A 25,516-nucleotide genomic window follows, 5' to 3' on the forward strand; every position below is an offset into this window, starting at 1 on the left:
GACGACGCCAGTGCAGCGGAGGACGGAAATGAATCAACTCCCACGCTGAGGGAAGTTAAGGATGCCATTCACCAGCTCAAAACCAGCAAAGCAGCTGGTAAGGATGGTATCTTAGTTGAACTCATCAAGATGGGCCCAGAAAAGTTGGCCACCTGTCTACATCGGCTGATAGTCAGGATCTGGGAAACCGAATAGCTACCGGAGGAGTGGAAGGAAGAGGTAATCTGCCCCATTCACAAGAAAGGCGTTCATTTGAAATGTGAGAACTTCAGGGCGATCACTATTTTGAATGCTGCCTACAAAGTGCTATCCCAGATCATCTTCCGTCGTCTGTCACCTTCCTCACGAATGAGTTCGTGGGAAGTTATCAAGCTGGCTTCATCGACGGCTGGTCGACAACGGACCAGATCTTTACCGTACGGCAAATCCTCCAGAAATGCCGTGAATACCAGGTTCCAACGCACCCATCGGTCCAAACCTGTTCGGTAATTTAAAAAAAATCCCCAGCTATCACATGCAAATAAAGCAGCTTGCAGCTGAGTCGGTAGTGGTTAGTCAACGCTTTGGCCAGAATGCTGCAATTCTGCTTTGACAGATCTGTAAGATACTTCGTCACCCTTGGAGATGGCTCAGTACATAACAGTTTGGTTTGACGACATGACTCCAAACTATTTTAGTATTGTCTGTGTTGAGTAGCAGCCCAGGTGTGAATCTGAAGCTTTACCCAACACTTCGATATCGGAATAGCTGGCTCAAGGCCAATGAAGTCATGTGTTGCTCCAGTGCGAGCTAACTCAACAGCCAATTCATTTACAGTGATGGAAGAATGGCCAGGCACCCATACAAGGTGAACAGCGTTTGCTGAATTCAGCTCCTCGATTTGAGTTCGACAAGCGATAACTATCTTCAACGTAGAGTTATCAGAAGCAAGTGCTTTAATAGTAGCTTGACGATCTGAACAGAAGTATATTACTTTGCCCATTACGTGCTGCTGAAGTGCTGATTGCATTCCGCACATAAGAGCAGATTTTGGCCTGAACACGGTGCAGTGTCTACCAAGTGACCCAAGTAACACAGCGAAACAAGTTGCTGCTAAAAATATGTTAAAATATGTTATACAAAAGTTTTTCAAAAACATCCCTAGTTAAAAAGTAGTTTTCACAGGTTTTTGGAGAACATGTGCATCCAAAGTAGTGTTTCGAATATGTTTTTTGAAAACAAACACGAAAAATGCGTGTCTCGCCACCAAGTAATGGTTTTGTCACTCAAATTTGTTAAACATGTTATAATTTAGTTTTATCAACAACACGAATAACATCATTCCTTCATAATATGAAATACACACAAATGCTTGTTTACATTCTGTCGTGAACCCGTCAGTGAGTGAAGTTCTGTGAATCTGAGCAGTTCTGGTAAATAAAAATAGATAGAACGGATTAAAATAATTACTTTCTTTAATCCAGCGAGGAGAGATTCCATTTGGCGAAAACGGATTTGTGTAGTTACTCCTCCAGCTTTAAGCTGCTAGTGATCATGCGCATTTCCCGAACCAGAAAAACCTTAACGAATCTCGCTCAGTTTCCTGCACTCACTATGGAAGGCATCACGCTGCCTCTATTACTGTTGTTATGTGGCCGGTAATTGTTTGTTACTCCGTTTCGGCTGCGAAACCAAGCAAAACTTCCATGTCTTCCTCTTTCTAATTTCGAGCGCTGTTGATCTTTCTTCGTGGCGGACGACCGTCGAAGCGGGGATGCATTTCTGTTTCCTTTCATCCCACTACTGCCACACAGCGACGAAGAATGATTCGAGATATTTACAACAAAATATTAAATCCACTACTGCAGGAATTAGAAATAGTTCCTCCAATTTGTTGAAATTTTGTCATTTTTCCGTATGTTTATGCGACGCATGTTGTGCAAATCAGCGGATTGTTGTTTGGATGAGAGGGCTACGAAATGAGAAGATTTTTGTCATGTTGTTTTGCAATACTTTTGGGTAACATATTTCAAAACATAATAGAGGCTTGCATTACAAACATAACCGCACAAATTCTAATACATGCGCTGCTTGGGCGATATGTTTTCAGTTACAGTGCATGTCAAAAATATTTACAACAAAGAAATTGAGTTCTGCAAGGAAAGTTAACCTCAATGTTTGCCGTGCGGGAGAAAAAAACGGCAACGAATGGGAATCAAAACAAACCACTGGGAGCTGTCAAAATTCGTGTGGGATGGAAAAGGAAGGCACTAACGAAAATGAACTAAACGTTCATTCGTGCCGTTATCTTGCAAAGCGTGATAAACAGAAATTATTTGAGAGCTGCATGCGAAAACTGGAAACACATGAATATTCTTGGCAGCCACACAAGAGACAATCAAACGTACCATCTAGAAGTTTTGCCACAACATGTTTTTACTTTGTTCATCTACCACTAATGTTCTGTAAAGCATCATGTTGCTTCTATGAGTCCAAAATTATTTGATATTAATAAATATAAGAACATTATTGAAAAAATGGATGCATTTATAACAATGAAATATCTTAGTGTTTACCCCACCGATGAGTTGATAAGTTTGTTGAAAACAAATAACACTAAAAAATCACATGTGAAAATGTTTTTGGTTGGCACTGTATATTCTTCGTGCTGGCCTTTGGTGCTACCGCCATATTGAGCTTTGTTGAACATCGATAAAAAATATTCAGAAATATTCAGTCGATCGAATAGCGCAATAATTTTGTGGAGGTAAAATGATATAATCCACCGTAAATTTTAAAGCGCACACTTTTTCCGGCATTGGAATCACTCAATTTTGGATAAGTTTTGCTCAACTGTATTCAGGTTTACGTTTCTCCATTTTATTTGCGAGTCTGATTCATAGCAAGATTTAGTTTGAGTTTTTCTGACGAACTGCTGTCAAAAAAGTCAATAATACTTCTATGTGTTTGTGTTTGTGATAATTGTGCTCTCACTCTTGTTTGTCAGCTGATGTTAGAATTTTGTTTTTTAAAAGTAATAAACACCACAAAAATACTTCCGTCTTTGAGCTATGATATGTATATCATAACAATTGCTAACATGTTTGTTTGTTTTCAGTTAGTTACGTCAAAACTTTTACAAAACAAAACATGTTGCAGAAGTCATTTTTCGTGCGCTTTTTCGGTCACGCAAAAGTCATGGAACATGTTGCCGCATCTTTAGTCCATGAATGTAAGATGTTTTGGAGAAGCTCGAAAAACTTCTCCATAACAAAGTGTGTTGCTTGGGGAGTAAGATTGATACAGCCTTAGCTCACGAGAATAAACACCAGCACCAGCTCGATCTTCGAGAAGGGAGCCATCAGTGTAGCATACGATGCCGTCTGAAATACTTCTTTCCAGATATCCCGATGTTCACTCTTCCCGGGAAGGGAATTTCGTGGAAAATGTCCTATATGGGAGATTACAAGCAATTGTAAGGTCACTTGGAGCAATGACAACTTTGTCCCAATTCACCAAAAGTGAAAACAACGAGGTGTGTGTTGATGTGCGGCTCACAGGAGTTTCCTCTAGTAGTCCGAGTACCCGTAGACGGTAAGGGCAAGAAAGTGCTTCTTGTTTGACATGAATGTGTAGTGGAGCAACGTCAAAAAGAACTTCGAGCGCTGCCGTGGGAGTTGAAGAGAACGCTCCAGACATCGCCATTAGGCACATCCTTTGGAGATGGCCTAATTTTGATTGGACCGTTCTCACTTCGCCCTTTTGCCACCACACAAGACATCCATAAGCCAATATTGGCCGAACAACAGTTATGTAGATCCATTTGATATACTTGGGTTTTAGATCCCAAGCTGTACCAAAGGTTCGCCGGCATTGCCCGAAGGCCATACAAACTTTCTTGATTCTGAACTCAATGTGAGGTGTCCAGGAAAGCTTGGAATCAAGAATGACTCCAACGTACTTTACCTGTTCAGTCACATCGATTTCAGAATCAAAGAGACGCAAAGGTCGAACGCCATTACGGTTTCGCCTTTCCGTGAAAAGAACAATAGATGTTTTACTCGGATTAACCGAAAGGCCATATTGGCGACACCAACCCTCAACTACCTGAAGGGCGTTTTGCATCAGGTCGAAAAGGGTGCTGATGCACATACCAACTAACAATGTTAGGTAGTCGTCGGCAAAACCATAAGTAGGAAAACCGCTATTATTGAGTTGTCTCAATAGCGTATCTGCTACGAGATTCCACAAAAGCGGTGATAAGACTCCCCCTTGAGGGCATCCACAAACACTCAATTTCCTAATCCCTACTAGACGCAATGTCGAGAAGAGATATCGGTTTTTGAGCATTTGGTGAATCCAATTGGAAATCATTGGAGATATACCATGACTCCATGCGGCTTCCAATATGGCATCGAAAGGCACGTTGTCAAAAACACCCTCGATATCTAAGAAAACACCCAGACAAGACTGCTTTTGAGTGAATGCTTTCTCGATATCGTAACAACCTTGTGTAAAACAGTCACGGTGGACTTTCCAGATTGGTAAGCATGTTGGTTCACATGAAGAGGCACATTGGCCAGATGAACATCACGAATGTAATGATCGACAATGCATTCTAAGCATTTCAGAAGAAAAGAGGTCAAACTGATAGGTTTGGAACTCTTTGCTTCTTCATACGACACACGACCCACTTTCGGAATAGACATCACAGTAATATCCCGCCAAGATTTGGGAATATACCCTGTAGCAAAACTGCAAACAAGATTTTTTTTTTTTCAAAACATGTTAGAAATAATCAAATCCCTTCTGAAGCAAAATAGGATAAATCGCATCTGCCCAAGGGATTCGAAAGGAGCAAAGCTATTAAGTGCCCACTCAATCGATTCTATGGTTACAATACTCCGAGCCGAAGCCAGAGAGTCGTAACCACAAGAATAGACATCAGGTTCATCCGAAGATGTAATATCCACACATCGAGGGAAGTGTGTGCTGAATAAGCATTCCAGAACTTCATCATCAGAGGAAGTCAGATCGCCATTTGGCAAACGAAGTTCGTTCACTCGGAAAACCTTAAATTTCGCAAGGATTTTGTTTAACCGACTGACTTCACTCGAACTGGAAACATTTGTACAAAGGTTTTTCCAGCCGGATCGTTCAGCAGACTGAAGAGCTTTCCTGTAGGCCTTGCGAGTCGACCTGAAAGCCTCCGAACCAGCCGAACGTCGTCTGTTCCAACTCTTTCTACATTGTTTCCTGAGCTTCGCCAGATCAGAGTTCCACCAAGGGGTTCCTCTTGTGATCTTCACAGACCGTAGAGGGCATGCTTCTTCAAAAGCTTCTATGATGAAGGTCGTTGTAGTATCCATGACATCATCTAAATCCTTTGGAGTGTCAATGGATGGTGAGTATCCATGAAATTTGGCCGCATTCAAATCAGTAAAGAGATCCCAGTTTGTTGAGTGATGACTTGTTTGAAAGCCTCTGTAGGGGATGGTTCATCATGCGGTATATAAACCGAACAATAGACGTTAAGGTTTCCATCAGATACATCAATTGTGACAACACATACATCTCTGGTGGTTAGTTCAAAGATGAATGTAGCAACTATTGCGTTGTTGACAAGCACATATGCTCGAGGCATGACACGCGAGTTTGCCGTTTCATGTTTACTGAAAGTAGCAAACACCGGGTTCACAAGGTTTCCTAGATAAAAATTCCCCTTACGAAAGTAAGGTTCTTGGCTACCTAAGCGTAGCCACTACCCAAATTAGGTAAGATTAAACTCTTCGCAATAACAGAACAACAAAGAACAGCAGCACTAGAACCAGATCGGTATCGATTGGAAAACGCAAAAGACGAAGATACACAGAATACACTGTGTAAATCGCATATTGCGAAACCATATAGGTGATAATTTAAACTAATTAACAACAGGGCCCATATAGCCGAGGCGGTAAGCGCACGGGTATTCAGCATGACCATGCTGAGGGTGACGGGTTCGATTCCCGGTCGGTCCAGGATCTTTTCGTAAAGGAAATTTCCTTGACTTCCTTGGGCATAGAGTATCTTCGTGCCTGCCACACGATATACACATGCAAAATAGTCATTGGCAGAGGAAGCTCTCAGTTAATAACTGTGGAACTGCTCATAGAACACTAAGCTGAGAAGCAGGCTTTGTCCCAGTGAGGACGTTACGCCAAGAAGAGAGGAGAGAGAGGATCATGCTTCATGCTTAAATTGTAAAACATATTCGTGGTTTGTAGTCTGTACTGCTGATGGAGCCTCAGTGCACAACTATAATGCTTTTGGAACATTCATGGGATATTTCATGCTTTCCAAACTATTCTGGAATTAGGACCTTCAAGGTCTACAGGCTCTACTCTTGTTTCTGTTCACTCTATCGGCATAATTCTTTCACGATTGTATCTGTTGCACCTCATCTTATTACGAGTATCTCTAGGTGTTGGTATTTGGGTGTTCATTGGCTTACAAATGAATTTAAAGTATTTTGAGGAATTTTTCGCAATATCTGTAAAACTTAGGATATTTTTACTGTAGCGAATGCTCGCGGAATATAATCTACACTACTCTTAGAGACTCAGAGTACAATTCTGATAACTTTGCAATATTTTCTTGGTGATCTAGGTCATCCAAACTATTCTGAAATTAAAACCTTCAAGACCCACCAACTCTACACTTGAATCTCTTTACTATATCGATGTTGCTCCTCCAAAAAATCTATCAGGAATTCCTCCAAGAATTTCTCAAACAATCTCTCCAGGTATTCCTCCAAGAATTTCTGCGAATAACTCCTGGAAGAATTCCACAAGATTTTTCTCAAGGAATATCTCGAAAATTCTTCCAGGAGTTCCTCCAAAAATGCTACCAGAAATTCCTACAAGAATCCCTCCAGGAATTTGTCCAAGAATGCCTTCAAGAATTCCACCAGGAATTTCTTCAAGGATGTCTCCGGATATTACTTTAAAAATCCTGCCAAGAATTCCTGAAAGAATCTTTCTCGGAATTTCTCCAAAAATTTCTCCAGGAATTCCTCAGAGACTTCTGCCAAGAAATTCTCCATCCTCCATTCTTTTGTCCATACAAAATTTTCGAAATTTGTATGGAGTGTAGACTTTGGCCAGAACCCCCCAGAACCCCATACCAGAACAGTCTACGTAGTTTATGGACAGGCCCTAAGTGAAAGATTTCATGTAAAGCTTTGATTCAAGAAAAACATTTTAATGCTGGTATCCTCAAAGACATTTTTGGAAACCGAGATTTTAGCATGATGTTTCCATCATACAGCAATTCAAAAGATGTCTTTCATCGCTTGATATTTCATGAGTCGTCAATTCTTCAATACCGATACAAAAATTCTTACAGTTTTGAAGGTTATTCAAACATTGTTTCAGCTATAATAAATTGTACGCCTCTGCAACGAATCAAAAGAATATGAGCTTGTTGAAGAAGCCAATATGCATTAGTTTCCATTGCAAGATGTGACAACGTTCCATATTTTGAGCTGGTCCTTTGCTCCTGGGAGAAAAGTCTTCAGATAACCCAATTATAATTTGTAGAAGTTGAGCATCCTTTCATAGCGTCATCGCCACTACCACCACTACGCTAAGAGCCGATGGCATTCATCGACTCTCGAGAAACAATTTCCATTAGTAAAATTTATCTTCACCCCCAAGGAGCAGCTAGATGAGCCAGAAGCAATCCTTCACAAACCCGTCGCGTTCGTAGTAACTCTCTTATTGAATCCCTTGCTTGGGATCAAGTTTGTTTAGTCCCTTGTTGATGGGAAGTTTTCGGCCTTCCGCAACATCCTTTTTTCATGCGGGTTAAAAATGTTGCCTTCCAACAGTACAAAAAGTGATCAAAGATTAACGTTACTTCGAGTAAAAAGTGCTCAACACAGGACCTAATTGATTGAGAAGTTTGGCCTGTTGCTTCCTATCTTCGCAACTGCTTTGGGATGTTGGAAAGCGCAAAAAAAAATCTGTTTGGATTAATCAGTCGAAGTTCATGGGTGATTTTACCCGACCAAATTTGATTAAATTCATTGGCCCCTGGAAATTTATCGATTGAATTATGTGTGTTCAGTGGCTGTGCACACGTTGGGTCACACCAGATCTATTTGAATGGCAGGTGTTGCGTCAGGCACATATCAAACCAACAATAAATCTCCCGCACCGGAATGTACGGCTCCGATTCAAATTAAAGCCCCAATCAGTGCCGGGTAATCTTGGAAGGCGAAAATGTAACGATTAGTCACGGGTTTAAATTATTCCGGTCGTCCGCCATCAGTCAGTCGAGAGGCCTTTCTCTCCGTAGGCAAATAATTCACTTCGTTTCCCGCACGGTGAACCAATTGTCCCAAGCGGTGCGGTGAGGCGGGCGTACTATAGCAACTACACAATACTGGTATTCGGAGAGACAGCAGTGACGACGAACGAGGAGGATGACACCGTCGCCGCCAACAACATCTCCAGTGCCCGCAAAGGACAACGCCACCGTTTGTTCCACCACAAAGCGCAACAAGCTTTTGTACTTAAGATTAATTAATTGTATCAATTAAACAATCAGCATGACAAAGCGAGAGGCGGCGATGTCTCACTCTCAAACTGTCGAGCTTTGGGCTACGGCTATGCGTGCAATGGTGTAAATTTGTCTGTTTGAGGTGGGATTACAAATGGAAATGAAAGCAGTTGTGTTACGAAAAGATAACTTAACGATAACATCACAACAAAAAGAACAAACAGAACAAACAAAACAAACAGAACAAACAGAACAAAGAAGGATTCTCAGAATCCTGGAAGGATTCTCCTCAGAGTCCTGGAAGGATTCTTCTCAAAATCCTGGAAGGATTCTCCTCAGAATCCTGGAAGGATTCTCCTCAGAATCCTGGAAGGATTCTCCTCAGAATCCTGGAAGGATTCTCCTCAGAATCCTGGAAGGATTCTCCTCAGAATCCTGGAAGGATTCTCCTCAGAATCCTGGAAGGATTCTCCTCAGAATCCTGCAAGGATTCTCCTCAGAATCCTGGAAGGATTCTCCTCAGAATCCTGGAAGGATTCTCCTCAGAATCCTGGAAAGATTCTCCTCAGAATCCTGGAAGGATTCTCCTCAGAATCCTGGAAGGATTCTCCTCAGAATCCTGGAAGGATTCTCCTCAGAATCCTGGAAGGATTCTCCTCAGAATCCTGGAAGGATTCTCCTCTGAATCCTGGAAGGATTCTCCTCAAAATCCTGGAAGGATTCTCCTCAAAATCCTGGAAGGATTCTCCTCAGAATCCTGGAAGGATTCTCCTCAGAATCCTGGAAGGATTCTCCTCAGAATCCTGGAAGGATTCTCCTCAGAATCCTGGAAGGATTCTCCTCAGAATCCTGGAAGGATTCTCCTCAGAATCCTGGAAGAATTCTCCTCAGAATCCTGGAAGAATTCTCCTCAGAATCCTGGAAGGATTGTCCTCAGAATCCTGGAAGGATTCTCCGCAGAATCCTGGAAGGATTCTCCACAGAATCCTGGAAGGATTCTCCACAGAATCCTGGAAGGATTCTCCACAGAATCCTGGAAGGATTCTCCACAGAATCCTGGAAGGATTCTCCGCAGAATCCTGGAAGGATTCTCCGCAGAATCCTGGAAGGATTCTCCACAGAATCCTGGAAGGATTCTCCACAGAATCCTGGAAGGATTCTCCACAGAATCCTGGAAGGATTCTCCACAGAATCCTGGAAGGATTCTCAACTGAATCCTGGAAGGATTCTCCACAGAATCCTGGAAGGATTCTCCACAGAATCCTGGAAGGATTCTCCACAGAATCCTGGAAGGATTCTCCACAGAATCCTGGAAGGATTCTCCACAGAATCCTGGAAGGATTCTCCACAGAATCCTGGAAGGATTCTCCACAGAATCCTGGAAGGATTCTCCACAGAATCCTGGAAGGATTCTCCACAGAATCCTGGAAGGATTCTCCACAGAATCCTGGAAGGATTCTCCACAGAATCCTGGAAGGATTCTCTGCAAAATCCTGGAAGGATTCTCCTCTGAATCCTGGAAGGATTCTCCTCTGAATCCTGGAAGGATTCTCCTCTGAATCCTGGAAGGATTCTCCTCTGAATCCTGGAAGGATTCTCCTCTGAATCCTGGAAGGATTCTCCTCTGAATCCTGGAAGGATTCTCCTCTGAATCCTGGAAGGATTCTCCTCTGAATCCTGGAAGGATTCTCCTCTGAATCCTGGAAGGATTCTCCTCTGAATCCTGGAAGGATTCTCCTCTGAATCCTGGAAGGATTCTCCTCTGAATCCTGGAAGGATTCTCCTCTGAATCCTGGAAGGATTCTCCTCTGAATCCTGGAAGGATTCTCCTCTGAATCCTGGAAGGATTCTCCTCTGAATCCTGGAAGGATTCTCCTCTGAATCCTGGAAGGATTCTCCTCTGAATCCTGGAAGGATTCTCCTCTGAATCCTGGAAGGATTCTCCTCTGAATCCTGGAAGGATTCTCCTCTGAATCCTGGAAGGATTCTCCTCTGAATCCTGGAAGGATTCTCCTCTGAATCCTGGAAGGATTCTCCTCTGAATCCTGGAAGGATTCTCCTCTGAATCCTGGAAGGATTCTCCTCTGAATCCTGGAAGGATTCTCCGCAGAATCCTGGAAGGATTCTCCGCAGAATCCTGGAAGGATTCTCCACAGAATCCTGGAAGGATTCTCCTCTGAATCCTGGAAGGATTCTCCGCAGAATCCTGGAAGGATTCTCCTCAGAATCCTGGAAGGATTCTCCTCAGAATCCTGGAAGGATTGTCCTCAGAATCCTGGAAGGATTCTCCACAGAATCCTAAAGGATTCTCTGCAAAATCCTGGAAGGATTCTCCTCTGAATCCTGGAAGGATTCTCCGCAGAATCCTGGAAGGATTCTCCGCAGAATCCTGGAAGGATTCTCCGCAGAATCCTGGAAGGATTCTCCGCAGAATCCTGGAAGGATTCTCCGCAGAATCCTGGAAGGATTCTCCGCAGAATCCTGGAAGGATTCTCCGCAGAATCCTGGAAGGATTCTCCGCAGAATCCTGGAAGAATTCTCCGCAGAATCCTGGAAGGATTCTCCGCAGAATCCTGGAAGGATTCTCCGCAGAATCCTGGAATGATTCTCCGCAGAATCCTGGAAGGATTCTCCGCAGAATCCTGGAAGGATTCTCCGCAGAATCCTGGAAGGATTCTCCGCAGAATCCTGGAAGGATTCTCCGCAGAATCCTGGAAGGATTCTCCGCAGAATCCTGGAAGGATTCTCCGCAGAATCCTGGAAGGATTCTCCGCAGAATCCTGGAAGGATTCTCCGCAGAATCCTGGAAGGATTCTCCGCAGAATCCTGGAAGGATTCTCCGCAGAATCCTGAAAGGATTCTCCGCAGAATCCTGGAAGGATTCTCCGCAGAATCCTGGAAGGATTCTCCTCAGAATCCTGGAAGGATTCTCCGCAGAATCCTGGAAGGATTCTCCGCAGAATCCTGGAAGGATTCTCCGCAGAATCCTGGAAGGATTCTCCGCAGAATCCTGGAAGGATTCTCCGCAGAATCCTGGAAGGATTCTCCTCTGAATCCTGGAAGGATTCTCCTCTAAATCCTGGAAGGATTCTCCTCTGAATCCTGGAAGGATTCTCCTCTGAATCCTGGAAGGATTCTCCGCAGAATCCTGGAAGGATTCTCCGCAGAATCCTGGAAGGATTCTCCACAGAATCCTGGAAGGATTCTCCACAGAATCCTGGAAGGATTCTCCTCTGAATCCTGGAAGGATTCTCCGCAGAATCCTGGAAGGATTCTCCTCAGAATCCTGGAAGGATTAACCTCAGAATCCTGGAAGGATTCTCCACAGAATCCTAAAGGATTCTCTGCAAAATCCTGGAAGGATTCTCCTCTGAATCCTGGAAGGATTCTCCGCAGAATCCTGGAAGGATTCTCCGCAGAATCCTGGAAGGATTCTCCGCAGAATCCTGGAAGGATTCTCCGCAGAATCCTTGAAGGATTCTCCGCAGAATCCTGGAAGGATTCTCCGCAGAATCCTGGAAGGATTCTCCGCAGAATCCTGGAAGGATTCTCCGCAGAATCCTGGAAGGATTCTCCGCAGAATCCTGGAAGGATTCTCCGCAGAATCCTGGAAGGATTCTCCGCAGAATCCTGGAAGGATTCTCCGCAGAATCCTGGAAGGATTCTCCGCAGAATCCTGGAAGGATTCTCCGCAGAATCCTGGAAGGATTCTCCGCAGAATCCTGGAAGGATTCTCCGCAGAATCCTGGAAGGATTCTCCGCAGAATCCTGGAAGGATTCTCCGCAGAATCCTGGAAGGATTCTCCGCAGAATCCTGGAAGGATTCTCCGCAGAATCCTGGAAGGATTCTCCGCAGAATCCTGGAAGGATTCTCCGCAGAATCCTGGAAGGATTCTCCGCAGAATCCTGGAAGGATTCTCCGCAGAATCCTGGAAGGATTCTCCGCAGAATCCTGGAAGGATTCTCCGCAGAATCCTGGAAGGATTCTCCTCAGAATCCTGGAAGGATTCTCCTCAGAATCCTGGAAGGATTCTCCTCAGAATCCTGGAAGGATTCTCCGCAGAATCCTGGAAGGATTCTCCGCAGAATCCTGGAAGGATTCTCCGCAGAATCCTGGAAGGATTCTCCGCAGAATCCTGGAAGGATTCTCCGCAGAATCCTGGAAGGATTCTCCGCAGAATCCTGGAAGGATTCTCCGCAGAATCCTGGAAGAATTCTCCGCAGAATCCTGGAAGGATTCTCCGCAGAATCCTGGAAGGATTCTCCGCAGAATCCTGGAAGGATTCTCCGCAGAATCCTGGAAGGATTCTCCGCAGAATCCTGGAAGGATTTTCCGCAGAATCCTGGAAGGATTTTCCGCAGAATCCTGGAAGGATTCTCCGCAGCATCCTGGAAGGATTCTCCGCAGCATCCTGGAAGGATTCTCCACAGAATCCTGGAAGGATTCTCTGCAAAATCCTGGAAGGATTCTCTGCAAAATCCTGGAAGGATTCTTCTCTGAATCCTGGAAGGATTCTTCTCTGAATCCTGGAAGGATTCTCCTCTGAATCCTGGAAGGATTCTCCGCAGAATCCTGGAAGGATTCTCCGCAGAATCCTGGAAGGATTCTCCGCAGAATCCTGGAAGGATTCTCCGCAGAATCCTGGAAGGATTCTCCGCAGAATCCTGGAAGGATTCTCCGCAGAATCCTGGAAGGATTCTCCGCAGAATCCTGGAAGGATTCTCCGCAGAATCCTGGAAGGATTCTCCGCAGAATCCGGGAAGGATTCTCCGCAGCATCCTGGAAGGATTCTCCGCAGCATCCTGGAAGGATTCTCCACAGAATCCTGGAAGGATTCTCCACAGAATCCTGGAAGGATTCTCTGCAAAATCCTGGAAGGATTCTCTGCAAAATCCTGGAAGGATTCTTCTCTGAATCCTGGAAGGATTCTCCTCTGAATCCTGGAAGGATTCTCCGCAGAATCCTGGAAGGATTCTCCACAGAATCCTGGAAGGATTCTCCGCAGAATCCTGGAAGGATTTTCCGCAGAATCCTGGAAGGATTCTCCGCAGCATCCTGGAAGGATTCTCCGCAGAATCCTGGAAGGATTCTCCGCAGAATCCTGGAAGGATTCTCCTCTGAATCCTGGAAGGATTCTCCTCTGAATCCTGGAAGGATTCTCCTCTGAATCCTGGAAGGATTCTCCTCTGAATCCTGGAAGGATTCTCCGCAGAATCCTGGAAGGATTCTCCGCAGAATCCTGGAAGGATTCTCCGCAGAATCCTGGAAGGATTCTCCGCAGAATCCTGGAAGGATTCTCCGCAGAATCCTGGAAGGATTTTCCGCAGAATCCTGGAAGGATTCTCCGCAGCATCCTGGAAGGATTCTCCGCAGAATCCTGGAAGGATTCTCCGCAGAATCCTGGAAGGATTCTCCGCAGAATCCTGGAAGGATTCTCCGCAGAATCCTGGAAGGATTCTCCGCAGAATCCTGGAAGGATTCTCCGCAGAATCCTGGAAGGATTCTCCGCAGAATCCTGGAAGGATTCTCCGCAGAATCCTGGAAGGATTCTCCTCAGAATCCTGGAAGGATTCTCCTCAGAATCCTGGAAGGATTCTCCGCAGAATCCTGGAAGGATTCTCCGCAGAATCCTGGAAGGATTCTCCGCAGAATCCTGGAAGGATTCTCCGCAGAATCCTGGAAGGATTCTCCGCAGAATCCTGGAAGGATTCTCCGCAGAATCCTGGAAGGATTCTCCGCAGAATCCTGGAAGGATTCTCCGCAGAATCCTGGAAGGATTCTCCGCAGAATCCTGGAAGGATTCTCCGCAGAATCCTGGAAGGATTCTCCGCAGAATCCTGGAAGGATTCTCCGCAGAATCCTGGAAGAATTCTCCGCAGAATCCTGGAAGGATTCTCCGCAGAATCCTGGAAGGATTCTCCGCAGAATCCTGGAAGGATTCTCCGCAGAATCCTGGAAGGATTCTCCGCAGAATCCTGGAAGGATTTTCCGCAGAATCCTGGAAGGATTTTCCGCAGAATCCTGGAAGGATTCTCCGCAGCATCCTGGAAGGATTCTCCACAGAATCCTGGAAGGATTCTCTGCAAAATCCTGGAAGGATTCTCTGCAAAATCCTGGAAGGATTCTTCTCTGAATCCTGGAAGGATTCTCCTCTGAATCCTGGAAGGATTCTCCTCTAAATCCTGAAAGGATTCTCCTCTGAATCCTGGAAGGATTCTCCTCTGAATCCTGAAAGGATTCTCCTCTGAATCCTGAAAGGATTCTCCGCAGAATCTTCTGCGAAATCCTGGAAAGATTCTCAGCAAAATCCTGGAAAGATTCTCCGCAAAATCCTGGAAGGATTCTCCGCAGAATCCTGGAAGAATTCTCTGCAAAATTCTGGAAGGATTCTCCTCTGAATCCTGGAAGGATTCTCCTCAGAATCCTGGAAGGATTCTCCTCAGACAGAGCAGACAAAGTAGACAGAGTAGACCGAGTAGACCGAGTAGACCGAGTAGACCGAGTAGACCGAGTAGACCGAGTAGACCGAGTAGACCGAGTAGACCGAGTAGACCGAGTAGACCGAGTAGACCGAGTAGACAGAGATTGGTTCTAACTCATCCAATACGTTCAAAATTCGAATGCAACAGGCTGCTCCACTTGAAGCGGGAGCTTGAAGAGCAAATTTATCACCGGCGGAATGCATAAATCATTCAATCCTGTTGTGTTGGTGATGATCATCGCCCCCCTTTGGACAGTTGATCGGGCCGTCGGACGGCGTTCCGAGAGACGAGGTAACGATTCAAAGCTGACGATTTGCCTGGGACGAGGACACAAATGCCTGGCAGCAATTATTTCAATGCAGATTATGTCCATTGGAATGGCATGTCCCCCCACAAAGCAGTCAGTCAGAGTTGGTAGCTCAACGCCCGTCGTCGGTTTGTATGTGGGTGTGTTTGTATGTGCAAAGGATAACTCCCATGCCGTCAATCCGGATAACGAACCATCCCCGGCCGGTGATGACCCTTGAAGATGTAAATTTAAAGCATTCCCATTAAGATTACGTCAATTAAGTGCTGGTCGCAATTAAAGCCTGACCTGCTTGTCTGTCTATCCGTCTGTCTGTATGTGCGTGTGTATGTGCAGCGCAGCAACCGAACAAACAGAAAGAGAAAGTTTCCTGCAATTTCACGCATTTCCACCTTTTCCCGGTTGGTCGAATGGTGTACCAAAGAGAAGTTTGATTCCATCAACCTGGATGATGAGGCTCACACGATTCCTAGCCCCTGAACAGTGACGCGCGCGGTGAGTGTGCCGTGCCGAGTGTTATTTAATTAAAAACCAACAGTTCGCAAAACTGAAAGCAGACACCTTTCCGGAGGCAGCTACTGCTTCTTCCACTTCCTGCAGAAGAACTAAACCAACTCGGAGCCATTGGGGATTAGATATCAACTTCTACTTCTCCGGTAGGACCACACTTCGGTTGCTCCGGCAGGTGGTTGCTGGCTGCTGTGTAATCCTTTTACCATTCCTCCTCCCGTGCATTCGAAACGCAGTGGAAATCCCAATTCTCTTTACCGCCACCCGTTCATTTGTGAACCGGATTCTACACTGTGGAAAGGTGTGAGTTTGCTGCACGACTGGGCAGTAGCTGAAGAGTCCCTGATAAGTCTAATTCGACACAGCTTTTCAATTGGTCGGCAGGAGCTCACTAGCAGAAAGCAACGGCAGCAGTACAGGAGTACGCAACTCCACCTGACCAAAAGTTTCTATCGAGTGCAGATTATGTGTGAGGGTGTCAATGGTGGTGATATATTTTTGTGCTGAAAGCTTTTTGATTGCTGTTTACAATACGTATGTATTTCTTTCTTCTGGGATTACTTGAGTTCGACGATTAATTTCAAAGAATGCAAAATTATTATTGGATGAAGGAGCTCTCAGTTGAGAAAAAAAACTGTGAAGTGCTCATTCGACACTAATCTGAGAAGCAAGCTTACACAGACGTTACACCAAGAGTAAGAAGAAGGAAAATCCTCTTTCTCGGTTATGTGGATTATTGACTTAGTATTTTTCGAACGAAACGAATTTTTTGATTTTACGGAATCTTGTAGGTGTATCTATCTTTTTTTTGCATATTGGTACTGTTTGTAGACATTTTTTTGCAATCGTTGATTGCAAGAATCTTTATTGATCCATTCTTAAACTTGACTGCTTACGCAAGAGAAGCAAAATGGGATTCATGGAGAAAAGTTTACTCAGATTTTTGTTCTATGAGTAATTTCACAGGGGGTTCTATAGACATCGTGGCCAAGTCAGCTAGCGATATCAGTCGTTAAGGCAGTCTATAAACCTCGGAGAGTGGGTTCCAAATCTACGCAAATTCGGGCACGCCTATTGTTAAACGAAAAACTCTCTACTGGACCAGTGTATGATCTGTGTGTCGTCCGTTGTCTAGCGTTAGTCATTCACAGTATGTGTAGTTTCTGGCTTAAGACGGCCTGAGAAGTGTTTCCAATGGACCCTTTCTCCGTAAAATGTACGCGGGGGTTATCACAAAATGAATCACGATTTCTGAGGAAACTAAGTATAATTCCATTTCTAAGTTTCAAAATTCATCAAGGAATTTTTCCAAGGTTTCCGCTTGGAATTTTTCATTCAACTCCTTCAGGAATTTCTGAAGATTCCTCCATAAATTCCTTCAGTTACAGCTCCTAGAAATTCTCTAGCGATTCTTCCAAGGATTCCTTCAGAATCCCTTATGAATTCCCCCACGAAATCATTCAGAAATTCTTCCAGGAATTTCATCAGTCATTCTTCAAGGAGTTTCTCCAGGATATATTTCAGAAACTTCTCCAGCAAATAAATTTACTCCAGGCATCTAGGATCTTTTCCAAGAATTACTCTACGAATCCCTCCATGAATTATTACAAAAAATCGTCTAGGAATTGTTCCGGGAGATACTGCAGGAATTCCTACAGAAAATTTTTCAGAAATTTCTCCTGGAATTGCTCCAGGAATTCCTTCAAGAACTATTCCAGGAAATCCTCCAGGAATTACTCTAGGGTATCCTACAGAAATACCTCCAGGATTTTTTTTTCGGGAAATACTTTAGAAACTCCTCCCGGAAATATTTCAGAAATTCCTCCAGTAAAAATTTTTGGAACTCCCTCAGAAATCACCTAATGAGTTCTTACAGGAAACACTCCAGGAAATCCTCTAGGAATTTCTCCGGGAGTTGCACAAAAAAAATTAAAAAAAAAAAACTTCAAGAATTTCTCCACGAATTCCACCAAAAATTCTTTAAAAAATACATCACAGATTAGTACATGAATTCTACCGGAAAGTATTCCTGTTATTCCTCCAGGGTTTCCTCCAGAAATTTCTTCAAGAAATTCTTGAAGAAATTCCTGAAAGTATTCTTGTAGGAATTCTTAGAAAAAAATCCTGAAATATTTTTTCAAAGAATTCCTGGAGAAATTCCTAGAGAGATTCTTGGTGAAATTCTTGAATGAGTTCGTGGAGGCAGTCCTGAAGAAATTCTTGGAAGGGAATTCTGGCAGGGATTCTCCTGGAAGAATTTTTGGAAGATTTTCTGAAGGAATTCTTGAAGGAATTCATGAAGGAATTCTTGGAGAAATTCCTGGGAGGAATCTTATAGGATTTCCTGGAAGAATTTCTGAAGAAATCCATTGAAAAATCCCAGAAGAATTTTTAAAGGAATTCCTGGCAAAATGCATGAAGAGTTCCTTGGAGGAATTTTTGACAACAGTAAGATTTGGAGAAATTTTTGTTAGAGTTCCTGTAGGAATTCTTGAAAGAATTTCTGGAGAAAATTCTGGACGGATTCTTGGAGGAATTCTTAGCAAAAGCCTTGGAGGAATATCTGAAGAAATTCTTGGAAAAAATCCTGGAGGATGATTTGGATGAATTCTTGAAGGAATTTCTTAAAAAAATCCCTGGAGGTATTTTTGGCGAAATTCCTGAAGGGATTCCTGGAGGAATACTTGGCAGAAGTCTTAGAGGGACCTCTGGTGAAATTGTTTGGGAAATTTCCGTATTATATTCGGAATTTTTGGAGGAATTTAATCTCTTTAGGGGGTATTCTAGGCAAATGTGTTGATTGAATTTCTAAATAAATTCTTGCAGATATTTCTTGAAGAATTCTTTGTAGGATTCTTTGAGGAATTCTTGGTGGAATTCCTTGAAGAATACTTGGTGGAACTCCTGAAGATATTATGAGAGAAATTCTAGGAAAAATTCCTGCAGGAATTTTCTGAGGAAATTCTAGGGAAATTTCTAGAGGATTTCCTGGTAGGATTCCAAGCAGAATTCGTGGAGAAGTTCCTAGTGTAACTCCTGGTGAAATTCCTGAAGGAATTCCTGAAGGAATTCTTAAAGGAATAACTGGAGTAATTTCTGAAGGAATTCTTGCAGAAACTTTCTGAGAAGTTTTTAGCGTAATTCCTTAACTTTTCAGGACGCGCACCATCAAGCAACCGAAACTGCACTGCGCTCGCGCTGTATACTACAAGCGAGGTTTTTAGGAAGTGTTGTACTTTTTACAACAGCGCACGTCCTGAAAGGTTAATAAATTATTGGAGAAATTTCTGAGGAAATCTCCGAAGGAAGTGTTGGATGATTTCTTAGAGTAATCCCAGGAGTATTTTCTTGAGGAATTTCTGAAGGTTTCCTGAAGGATTCTCGAGGTATTCATGCAGAAATTTCTGGAGGAATATGTTTAAAATTCTTGAAAATCTCTAGGGGAATTCTTGAAAGAATTCAAAGAGGAATTCCAGAAGAAGCACCTGGAGGAATTCCTGCAGTAATCTATGTAGGAATTTATTGAAAAATTGCATGGCGAATTCCTGAAGGAATTTCTGGAGAAATACCTGGAAGAAATCTCGGAGGAACCCCAGGAGTAAAGTTTGGAAGAATTTCTGGAGGATTTCATGCATGTTTCTGGAGCAATTCCTCGAGAAATTTCTGGAGAAACTCTTGGAGGAATTCTTGGAGACATTCCTAGAGGAATTCTTGGAGGAAAACCTAGAGGGATTCTCTGAGGAATTCTTGGCAGACAGTTTAGAGGAATATCTTTAGAAATTCCTAGTGGAATTGTTTGAATTTATTTCTGTAGAACGAATCCCTGGAAGAATTTTCGAGGTATTTTTTGAGAAATTTCTGGCGGAATTCTTGGAGGAATTCCTGGAGGAATGTTTGAAAAAAAAATCTGGAGGAATTCTTGGAGGAATTCCAGAAGAGATTCCTGGATTTTCTGGAGAATTTTCTTTGAAAAAAATCCGGAAAAATTCACGGAGGAATTCTTGGAGCAATCCCGAGATATATTATTGGAGTCATTTTTGTTTTGTTTTTATTTATGTGTATTTTTTTTTTTGTTTTTATTTATGTGTATTTTAACATCACGCTAATTCTACACTTGGAGTAATTCCTGGAGTAATCCCTGGTGCAATTCATGAAGTATTTTTTTACGGTTTCCTAGATAAATTTATAGAGGGATTCCTGGTGGAACTTTTGAAGAACTCCCGGAGGAATATTTGGAGTAATTCCAGGAATAATATCTGGAAGAATTGTTAGAGAAATTTTAAGAGTAATTTTTGGAGGATTTTTTGGAAAATTTTTTTGAGAATTTTTGAAGAAATCCCTTGAGGTATTCTCGGAGAAATTTCCAAAAGGGGTTCCTGCAGGAATTCCTGGAGAAATTTTAAGAAGAAATTGTGGAGGAATGAAGGAGTTTCTGCAGAAATTTCGGGAGGAGTTTTTGGCGTAATTCCTTAATAAACTATTGGAGAAAATTCTGAGGAAATCTCTGAAGAAATTCTTGGATGATTTCTAAGAATAATCCCAGGAGTATTTTCTTGAGGAATTTCTAAAGTTTTCCTGAATGATCCTGGAGGTATTTATGCAGGAATTTCTGAAGGAATTCTTAAAAAAAATCTTTGAAAATTCCTGGGGGAATTCCTGTAAGAATTCTTCAAGGAATACCAGAAGAAGTTCCTGGACGAATTCCTGAAGTAATCTCTGTAAGAATTTATGGAAAAAATGCATGACGAATTCCTGATGGAATTTCTGGAGAATACCTGAATCGAATCACGGAGAAATCCCTGGAGATATTTATGGAGGAATTCTTCGAGGAATTTCTGGAGAATTTCTTAGAGGAATTCTTGGAGGAATGATTGGAGAATTTCTTGGAGAGGTCTTGGTGGACTCGTTGGAGAAATCCTTGGAGAAATACCTAGAGGGACTCTCTGAGAAATTCTTGGCAGACGTTTTAGAGGAATATCTGGAGAAATTCCAAGTGTAAATGTTAAAGTGATTCCTGTAGAAATTCCTGGAGGGATTTTTAGAAGCATTCCTGGAAGTATTTTCGAGGTTTTTCTTGAGGAATTCTTGGAGGAATTCTTGGAGGAATTATTGGCAGAAATTCTTGGAGGGATTTTTTGAGAAATTCTTGGCGAAAGTCTTGGAGGAATTCCTGAAGATTTTTTGGAGGAACTTTTGGAGTAATTCTTGCAGAAATTTTTGGAGTAATTCCTGGAGGGATTCCTCTAGGAATTTTTGAAAGAAGTTCAGAAGGAATGCTTGAAGGAATTCCAGGGGATTCCTGTAGGCTTTTCTGGAGGATTTTCTGGAGAATTTTCTTGAAAAATAATCCGAAAAAATCTCTGGAGGAATTCTCGGGGCAATCCCGAGATAAATTATTGGAGTAATTTCTGGAGTAATCACTGGTGTAATCCATGAAGGAATTTTTCAGGGTTTCCTAGATAAATTTATAGAGGAATTCATGATGGAACTTTCAAAGAATTGCCGGAGGAACTTTGGAGTAACTCCAGGAATAATTTTTGAGGGAATGGCTAGAGAAATTTTAAGAGTAATTTCTGGAGGATTCTTTGGAGAAATTTCTAGAGAAATAAAAAAAAATCCCTTTAGGTATTCTCGGAGTTATTTCCAGAAGAGGTTCCTGCAGTAATCCCTGGAGCAACTTAAACAGGAGTTTGTGGAGGAACAAAGGAGTTCCTGTAGAAATTTCGGGAGGATTTTTTAACGTTATTCCATAATATTTTTTTTTTGAGAAATTTCTAAGGAAATCTCTTCGATGATTTCTTCGAGTAACCCCAGGAGTACTTTCTTGAGGAATTTCTAAAGGTTTTCTGAGAAATTCTTGGCAGAAGGTTTAGAGGAATATCTGAAGATATTCACAGTGGAATTGTTGAGGTAATTCCTGACGAAATTGCTGGAGGGATTCTTGGAAGAATTATTGGCAGAAATTCTTGGCAAAAGTCTTGGAGGAATTTCTGAAGGATTTTTTGGAAAAACTTTTGGAGGATTTCTTGGAGAAATTCTTAGAGTAATCCCTGAAGGGAAAGGGTTTCTGCAGGAATCCCTGGAGCAATTTTGAGAGGAATTTGTGGAGGATTTTATGTAGGAATAGTTTAAGGAATTTTTGGAAGAATTTCTGAGTACCCTAGAGCAATTTCTGGAGGAATCTTTGAGAAATTCCTGGAGAACTTTCTGGAGGGGTTCCTTGGAGAATTCCTGGAAGTATTTGTTAAGTGATTTCTGAAGTAGTTCTTGCAGGAGTTCTGGTAGACATTTCTGGAGAAATTCTGGGGTAATTTTGGAGGAATTCCTGGAATAGTTCTTGATGGGTATTCTTTACGATTTTTTTTTGTAAAACTCTTTGGGGTAATTTCTTTTGGATTTCTATGAGGAATTTCTTGACGAATTTCTTAAGAAATTTCTGGAGTATTCGTGGAGAAATCTCTGAAGGCAAGGCTGAAGAAGTTCCTGAATTAGTAATTGATGGAGGTATTCCTGGAGAAATTTCTGGAGAAATCGCTGACGGAATTAATTGAGTAATTGCTGGAGGAATTTTCGACGAATGACCTGGAAAATATACTGAGAGATTGCCTAGAAGAGTTTTTGAAGAAATTCCTTGAATAATTCCTGGAGAAATTTCTGGAGGATGTCCTGGAGCAACTTAGCATCTCAAACCTAATAATATTTAAAAAGCTCTTTTTCTATTGGCAGTTTCTCCACCCTTACACATATTTTACTTGAATTCATCTTTGTTTTGCTTCATAACTCCTACAACTCCACCATTATATTCGGCGAGAATTCGCTAATATAAAATATCCAAAGATTTACAGATATTGCGACCCATATTTCAAAATACGTTGGGGTTCATTTATATGCCACTGGACACCCAACCAGCAACACATAGAGATTCTCGTAATATTATGAGGTGCAACAGACACAATCGTAAGAATTATGCCGATAGAGGGAAGTGAAACAACAGAAGAATCTGTAGACGATGCAGGTCCTAATTGCAGAATATTTTCGAAAGCCTGGAATGACTCATGAATGTATCAAAAGCATAATAGTTGTGCACTGAGGCTTCATCAGCAGTACATACACTTCATTCCACGATTTTTTTACATTTTAAGCATGATACAGTATGTAGATTAGAGTGGGTCATCGTTTATATGGAAAAATGAAAAAATCAATGGTATCCCATCAGATCAAAGCTTTTTTGATCCCATTTCAGGACCCAATTAAGTGTGCAAAATTTGGGCACGATCGGTTATGTCACTTTTTGCATTTCTCTCATAACAAGCTCGATTTTTTCTAAAACCGTGTAGGGTAATTCGCCAATTGTTGAACGGTTAGTACTCGCTTTTTTGTTTTCATTGGTTTTTCCGTGCATAATTCCACTTTAGTTGAAAAATATCCAGTGAACGTCTAGATCTACTTATTCCTTATACTGCCCATTGGATTTGTATTCCCTTAAATTCCATTTTCTAAGAGAAAATAGAACATTTGTATGGGAAGTCTGTAACCCAAATGTTGAACGCTTCCTTAAGCTTGCTCATCCTAATGTTGGACGGTTCTCGCTAATTGTTGAACGGTTGAAGCTTTGTTCGTAATTGATGACGTATAACCCGACATCAACCTATCATTCACCTGTTTTTATTTTGGGCACCAAACCCAACGTAGACTCAACAGTTATCCGATGTGGGTCCAACAGTGGTCCAACATTAGATAAAATTTGATCCGACTTTGACCCGACATCCAATATTTTTTCACTCTGGCGGAATTTTTTCCGGGTTTTTCGTGTTTTGCGCCAGTTAGTCATTTGAGTGACAATTCATTCAAATAAGGGAGCGTTCATAAAATACGTCACGCAATAATTGTCCATTTTAACCCCCCCCCCCTTCTCCAATGTCACACTTTTTGTATGGGACCTCTGATTTTTTGTACGGGTCGTCACACTTTGCTGAACTCCTCTCACCTCTCCCCCCCTCAAAGCGTGACGTAATTTATGGACGTTCCAAGGAATCGCTTCCCATTTGAAGAGAGCTCTAGTGGACTGAAAATCGTTTTAAACAGAACCAAATGCAAAAAATGGCTGAAAAGATTTGACTAGAAGCGAAAATAACAGAAGAAAAGAACGCCTTCGAAAGCCCCTGAAATACCCCTGGAACCCATGGGACCCAGTCAACTCCCTAGAATACCCCTGGAACGACCCTGAAATACTTTGAAAACCCGTGGATCGCTCCTGAAAATGGTGAAGTGAAAAAAAATATCTGGCAGTCATGCTAACATCGTAGGTTATGCTAGAGTTCAGCAATTGGATCTTAGCTGCATAATGATAGTGTGATAAGAAAAATATTTTTTTCAAATGAAATTACAATGAAAATGTGATTTTAAACAATGTTAAACTGTTAAGGACATCCTTCCAGTTATTGTAACTGTGGTGTGACTTTGATATTTGTGGTCGATTTGCCAGCAAAGCTTATTTCGTAACAGCAATTTCTTAAAATTAATCTTAAGAATTGTGCAGTTTTCGTGTCATTAGCGGTACAAAACTTTCAATCGATATTTTTGACGTAAAATATGTATAATTTTATAACTTTATTGGAGCAATATCATGACACACATGTATACGCATCTAGATCATACGTTTACGTTGATGGAAAATTACTTAAGTTAAATTTATAATAACATTTTCAAAAACTGTTCAACATTTGGGTAGTGTTCAGCAATTGGCGAATTACCCTAACCAATAGAGTAAAAACATAGCCTAGGGTATCCTGAAAAACTTTGTCGAAGACCGCAAAGTGATCTGATGCTTATGAAAAAAGTTATAGCGTTGGCATTGCTTGGCGAAACAGCATGATTTTGTTGCTATTGTTATTCCTTTACATGTTAAAACATAAACACATGCATGCGGTTTGTAGGTTATGACTATTTTCACAAGCATCGGATCGCTTTGCGGTCTTCAACAAAGTTTTTCAGAACATCCTAGGCTATCATTTTACAGTATCGGATAAAAAGTTTCAGACAAACTTTTTCAACCTATAGCTAAAATGCAAAAAAGTGCGTTTTCCCATACAAAATCCCATACAAATTTCAATTGCAATGCGCAAAGTGTAGACGCAACCGATCGAGCTCAAATTTTGCACAGATACTCAGGACCCGAAACGGAGCCAAAAAAGCTTTGATCTGAGAAAACGGTTCCGATGACCCACACTAATGTAGATATCGTAATCCAAACTTCAAAGTGTAGTGGAGGCCATTTGTTTTGCACGGAATGTCCAACTACCACAATATCGAATTTCTCGTAGCATTGTGAGGCCTAATGGATATCGACGTGACCAAATTCCTTGAACAGAGTGAACACAAATGATGGTAGATCCTGTAGATCTTAAGAAAATGAATTCCAGAGTAGTTTGGATGACATAGATCACCCAATTCATGTACCATGAATTTACTAGGGATGCTTTGAGGCTTTTTGAGTACTATAGACTATGTTCTGTGATCATTCATCGTGTATAAAATTTGGGTTAGAATGTTGGATTTGTGACACAAACTTCGGAGTACTTTGGAGGCCTTGGAATAGCTTTGGGATGAAAAATCAACAACATCAACAGACTATGGTAGGTAGTGATATAGTGCATGTCAGGGATCAGTCAAAACTATTGATGATTAGCAATA

Source organism: Aedes albopictus, chromosome 2 (genome assembly GCF_035046485.1).
Source record: "Aedes albopictus strain Foshan chromosome 2, AalbF5, whole genome shotgun sequence".
Taxonomy (NCBI): Eukaryota; Metazoa; Arthropoda; class Insecta; order Diptera; family Culicidae; genus Aedes; species Aedes albopictus.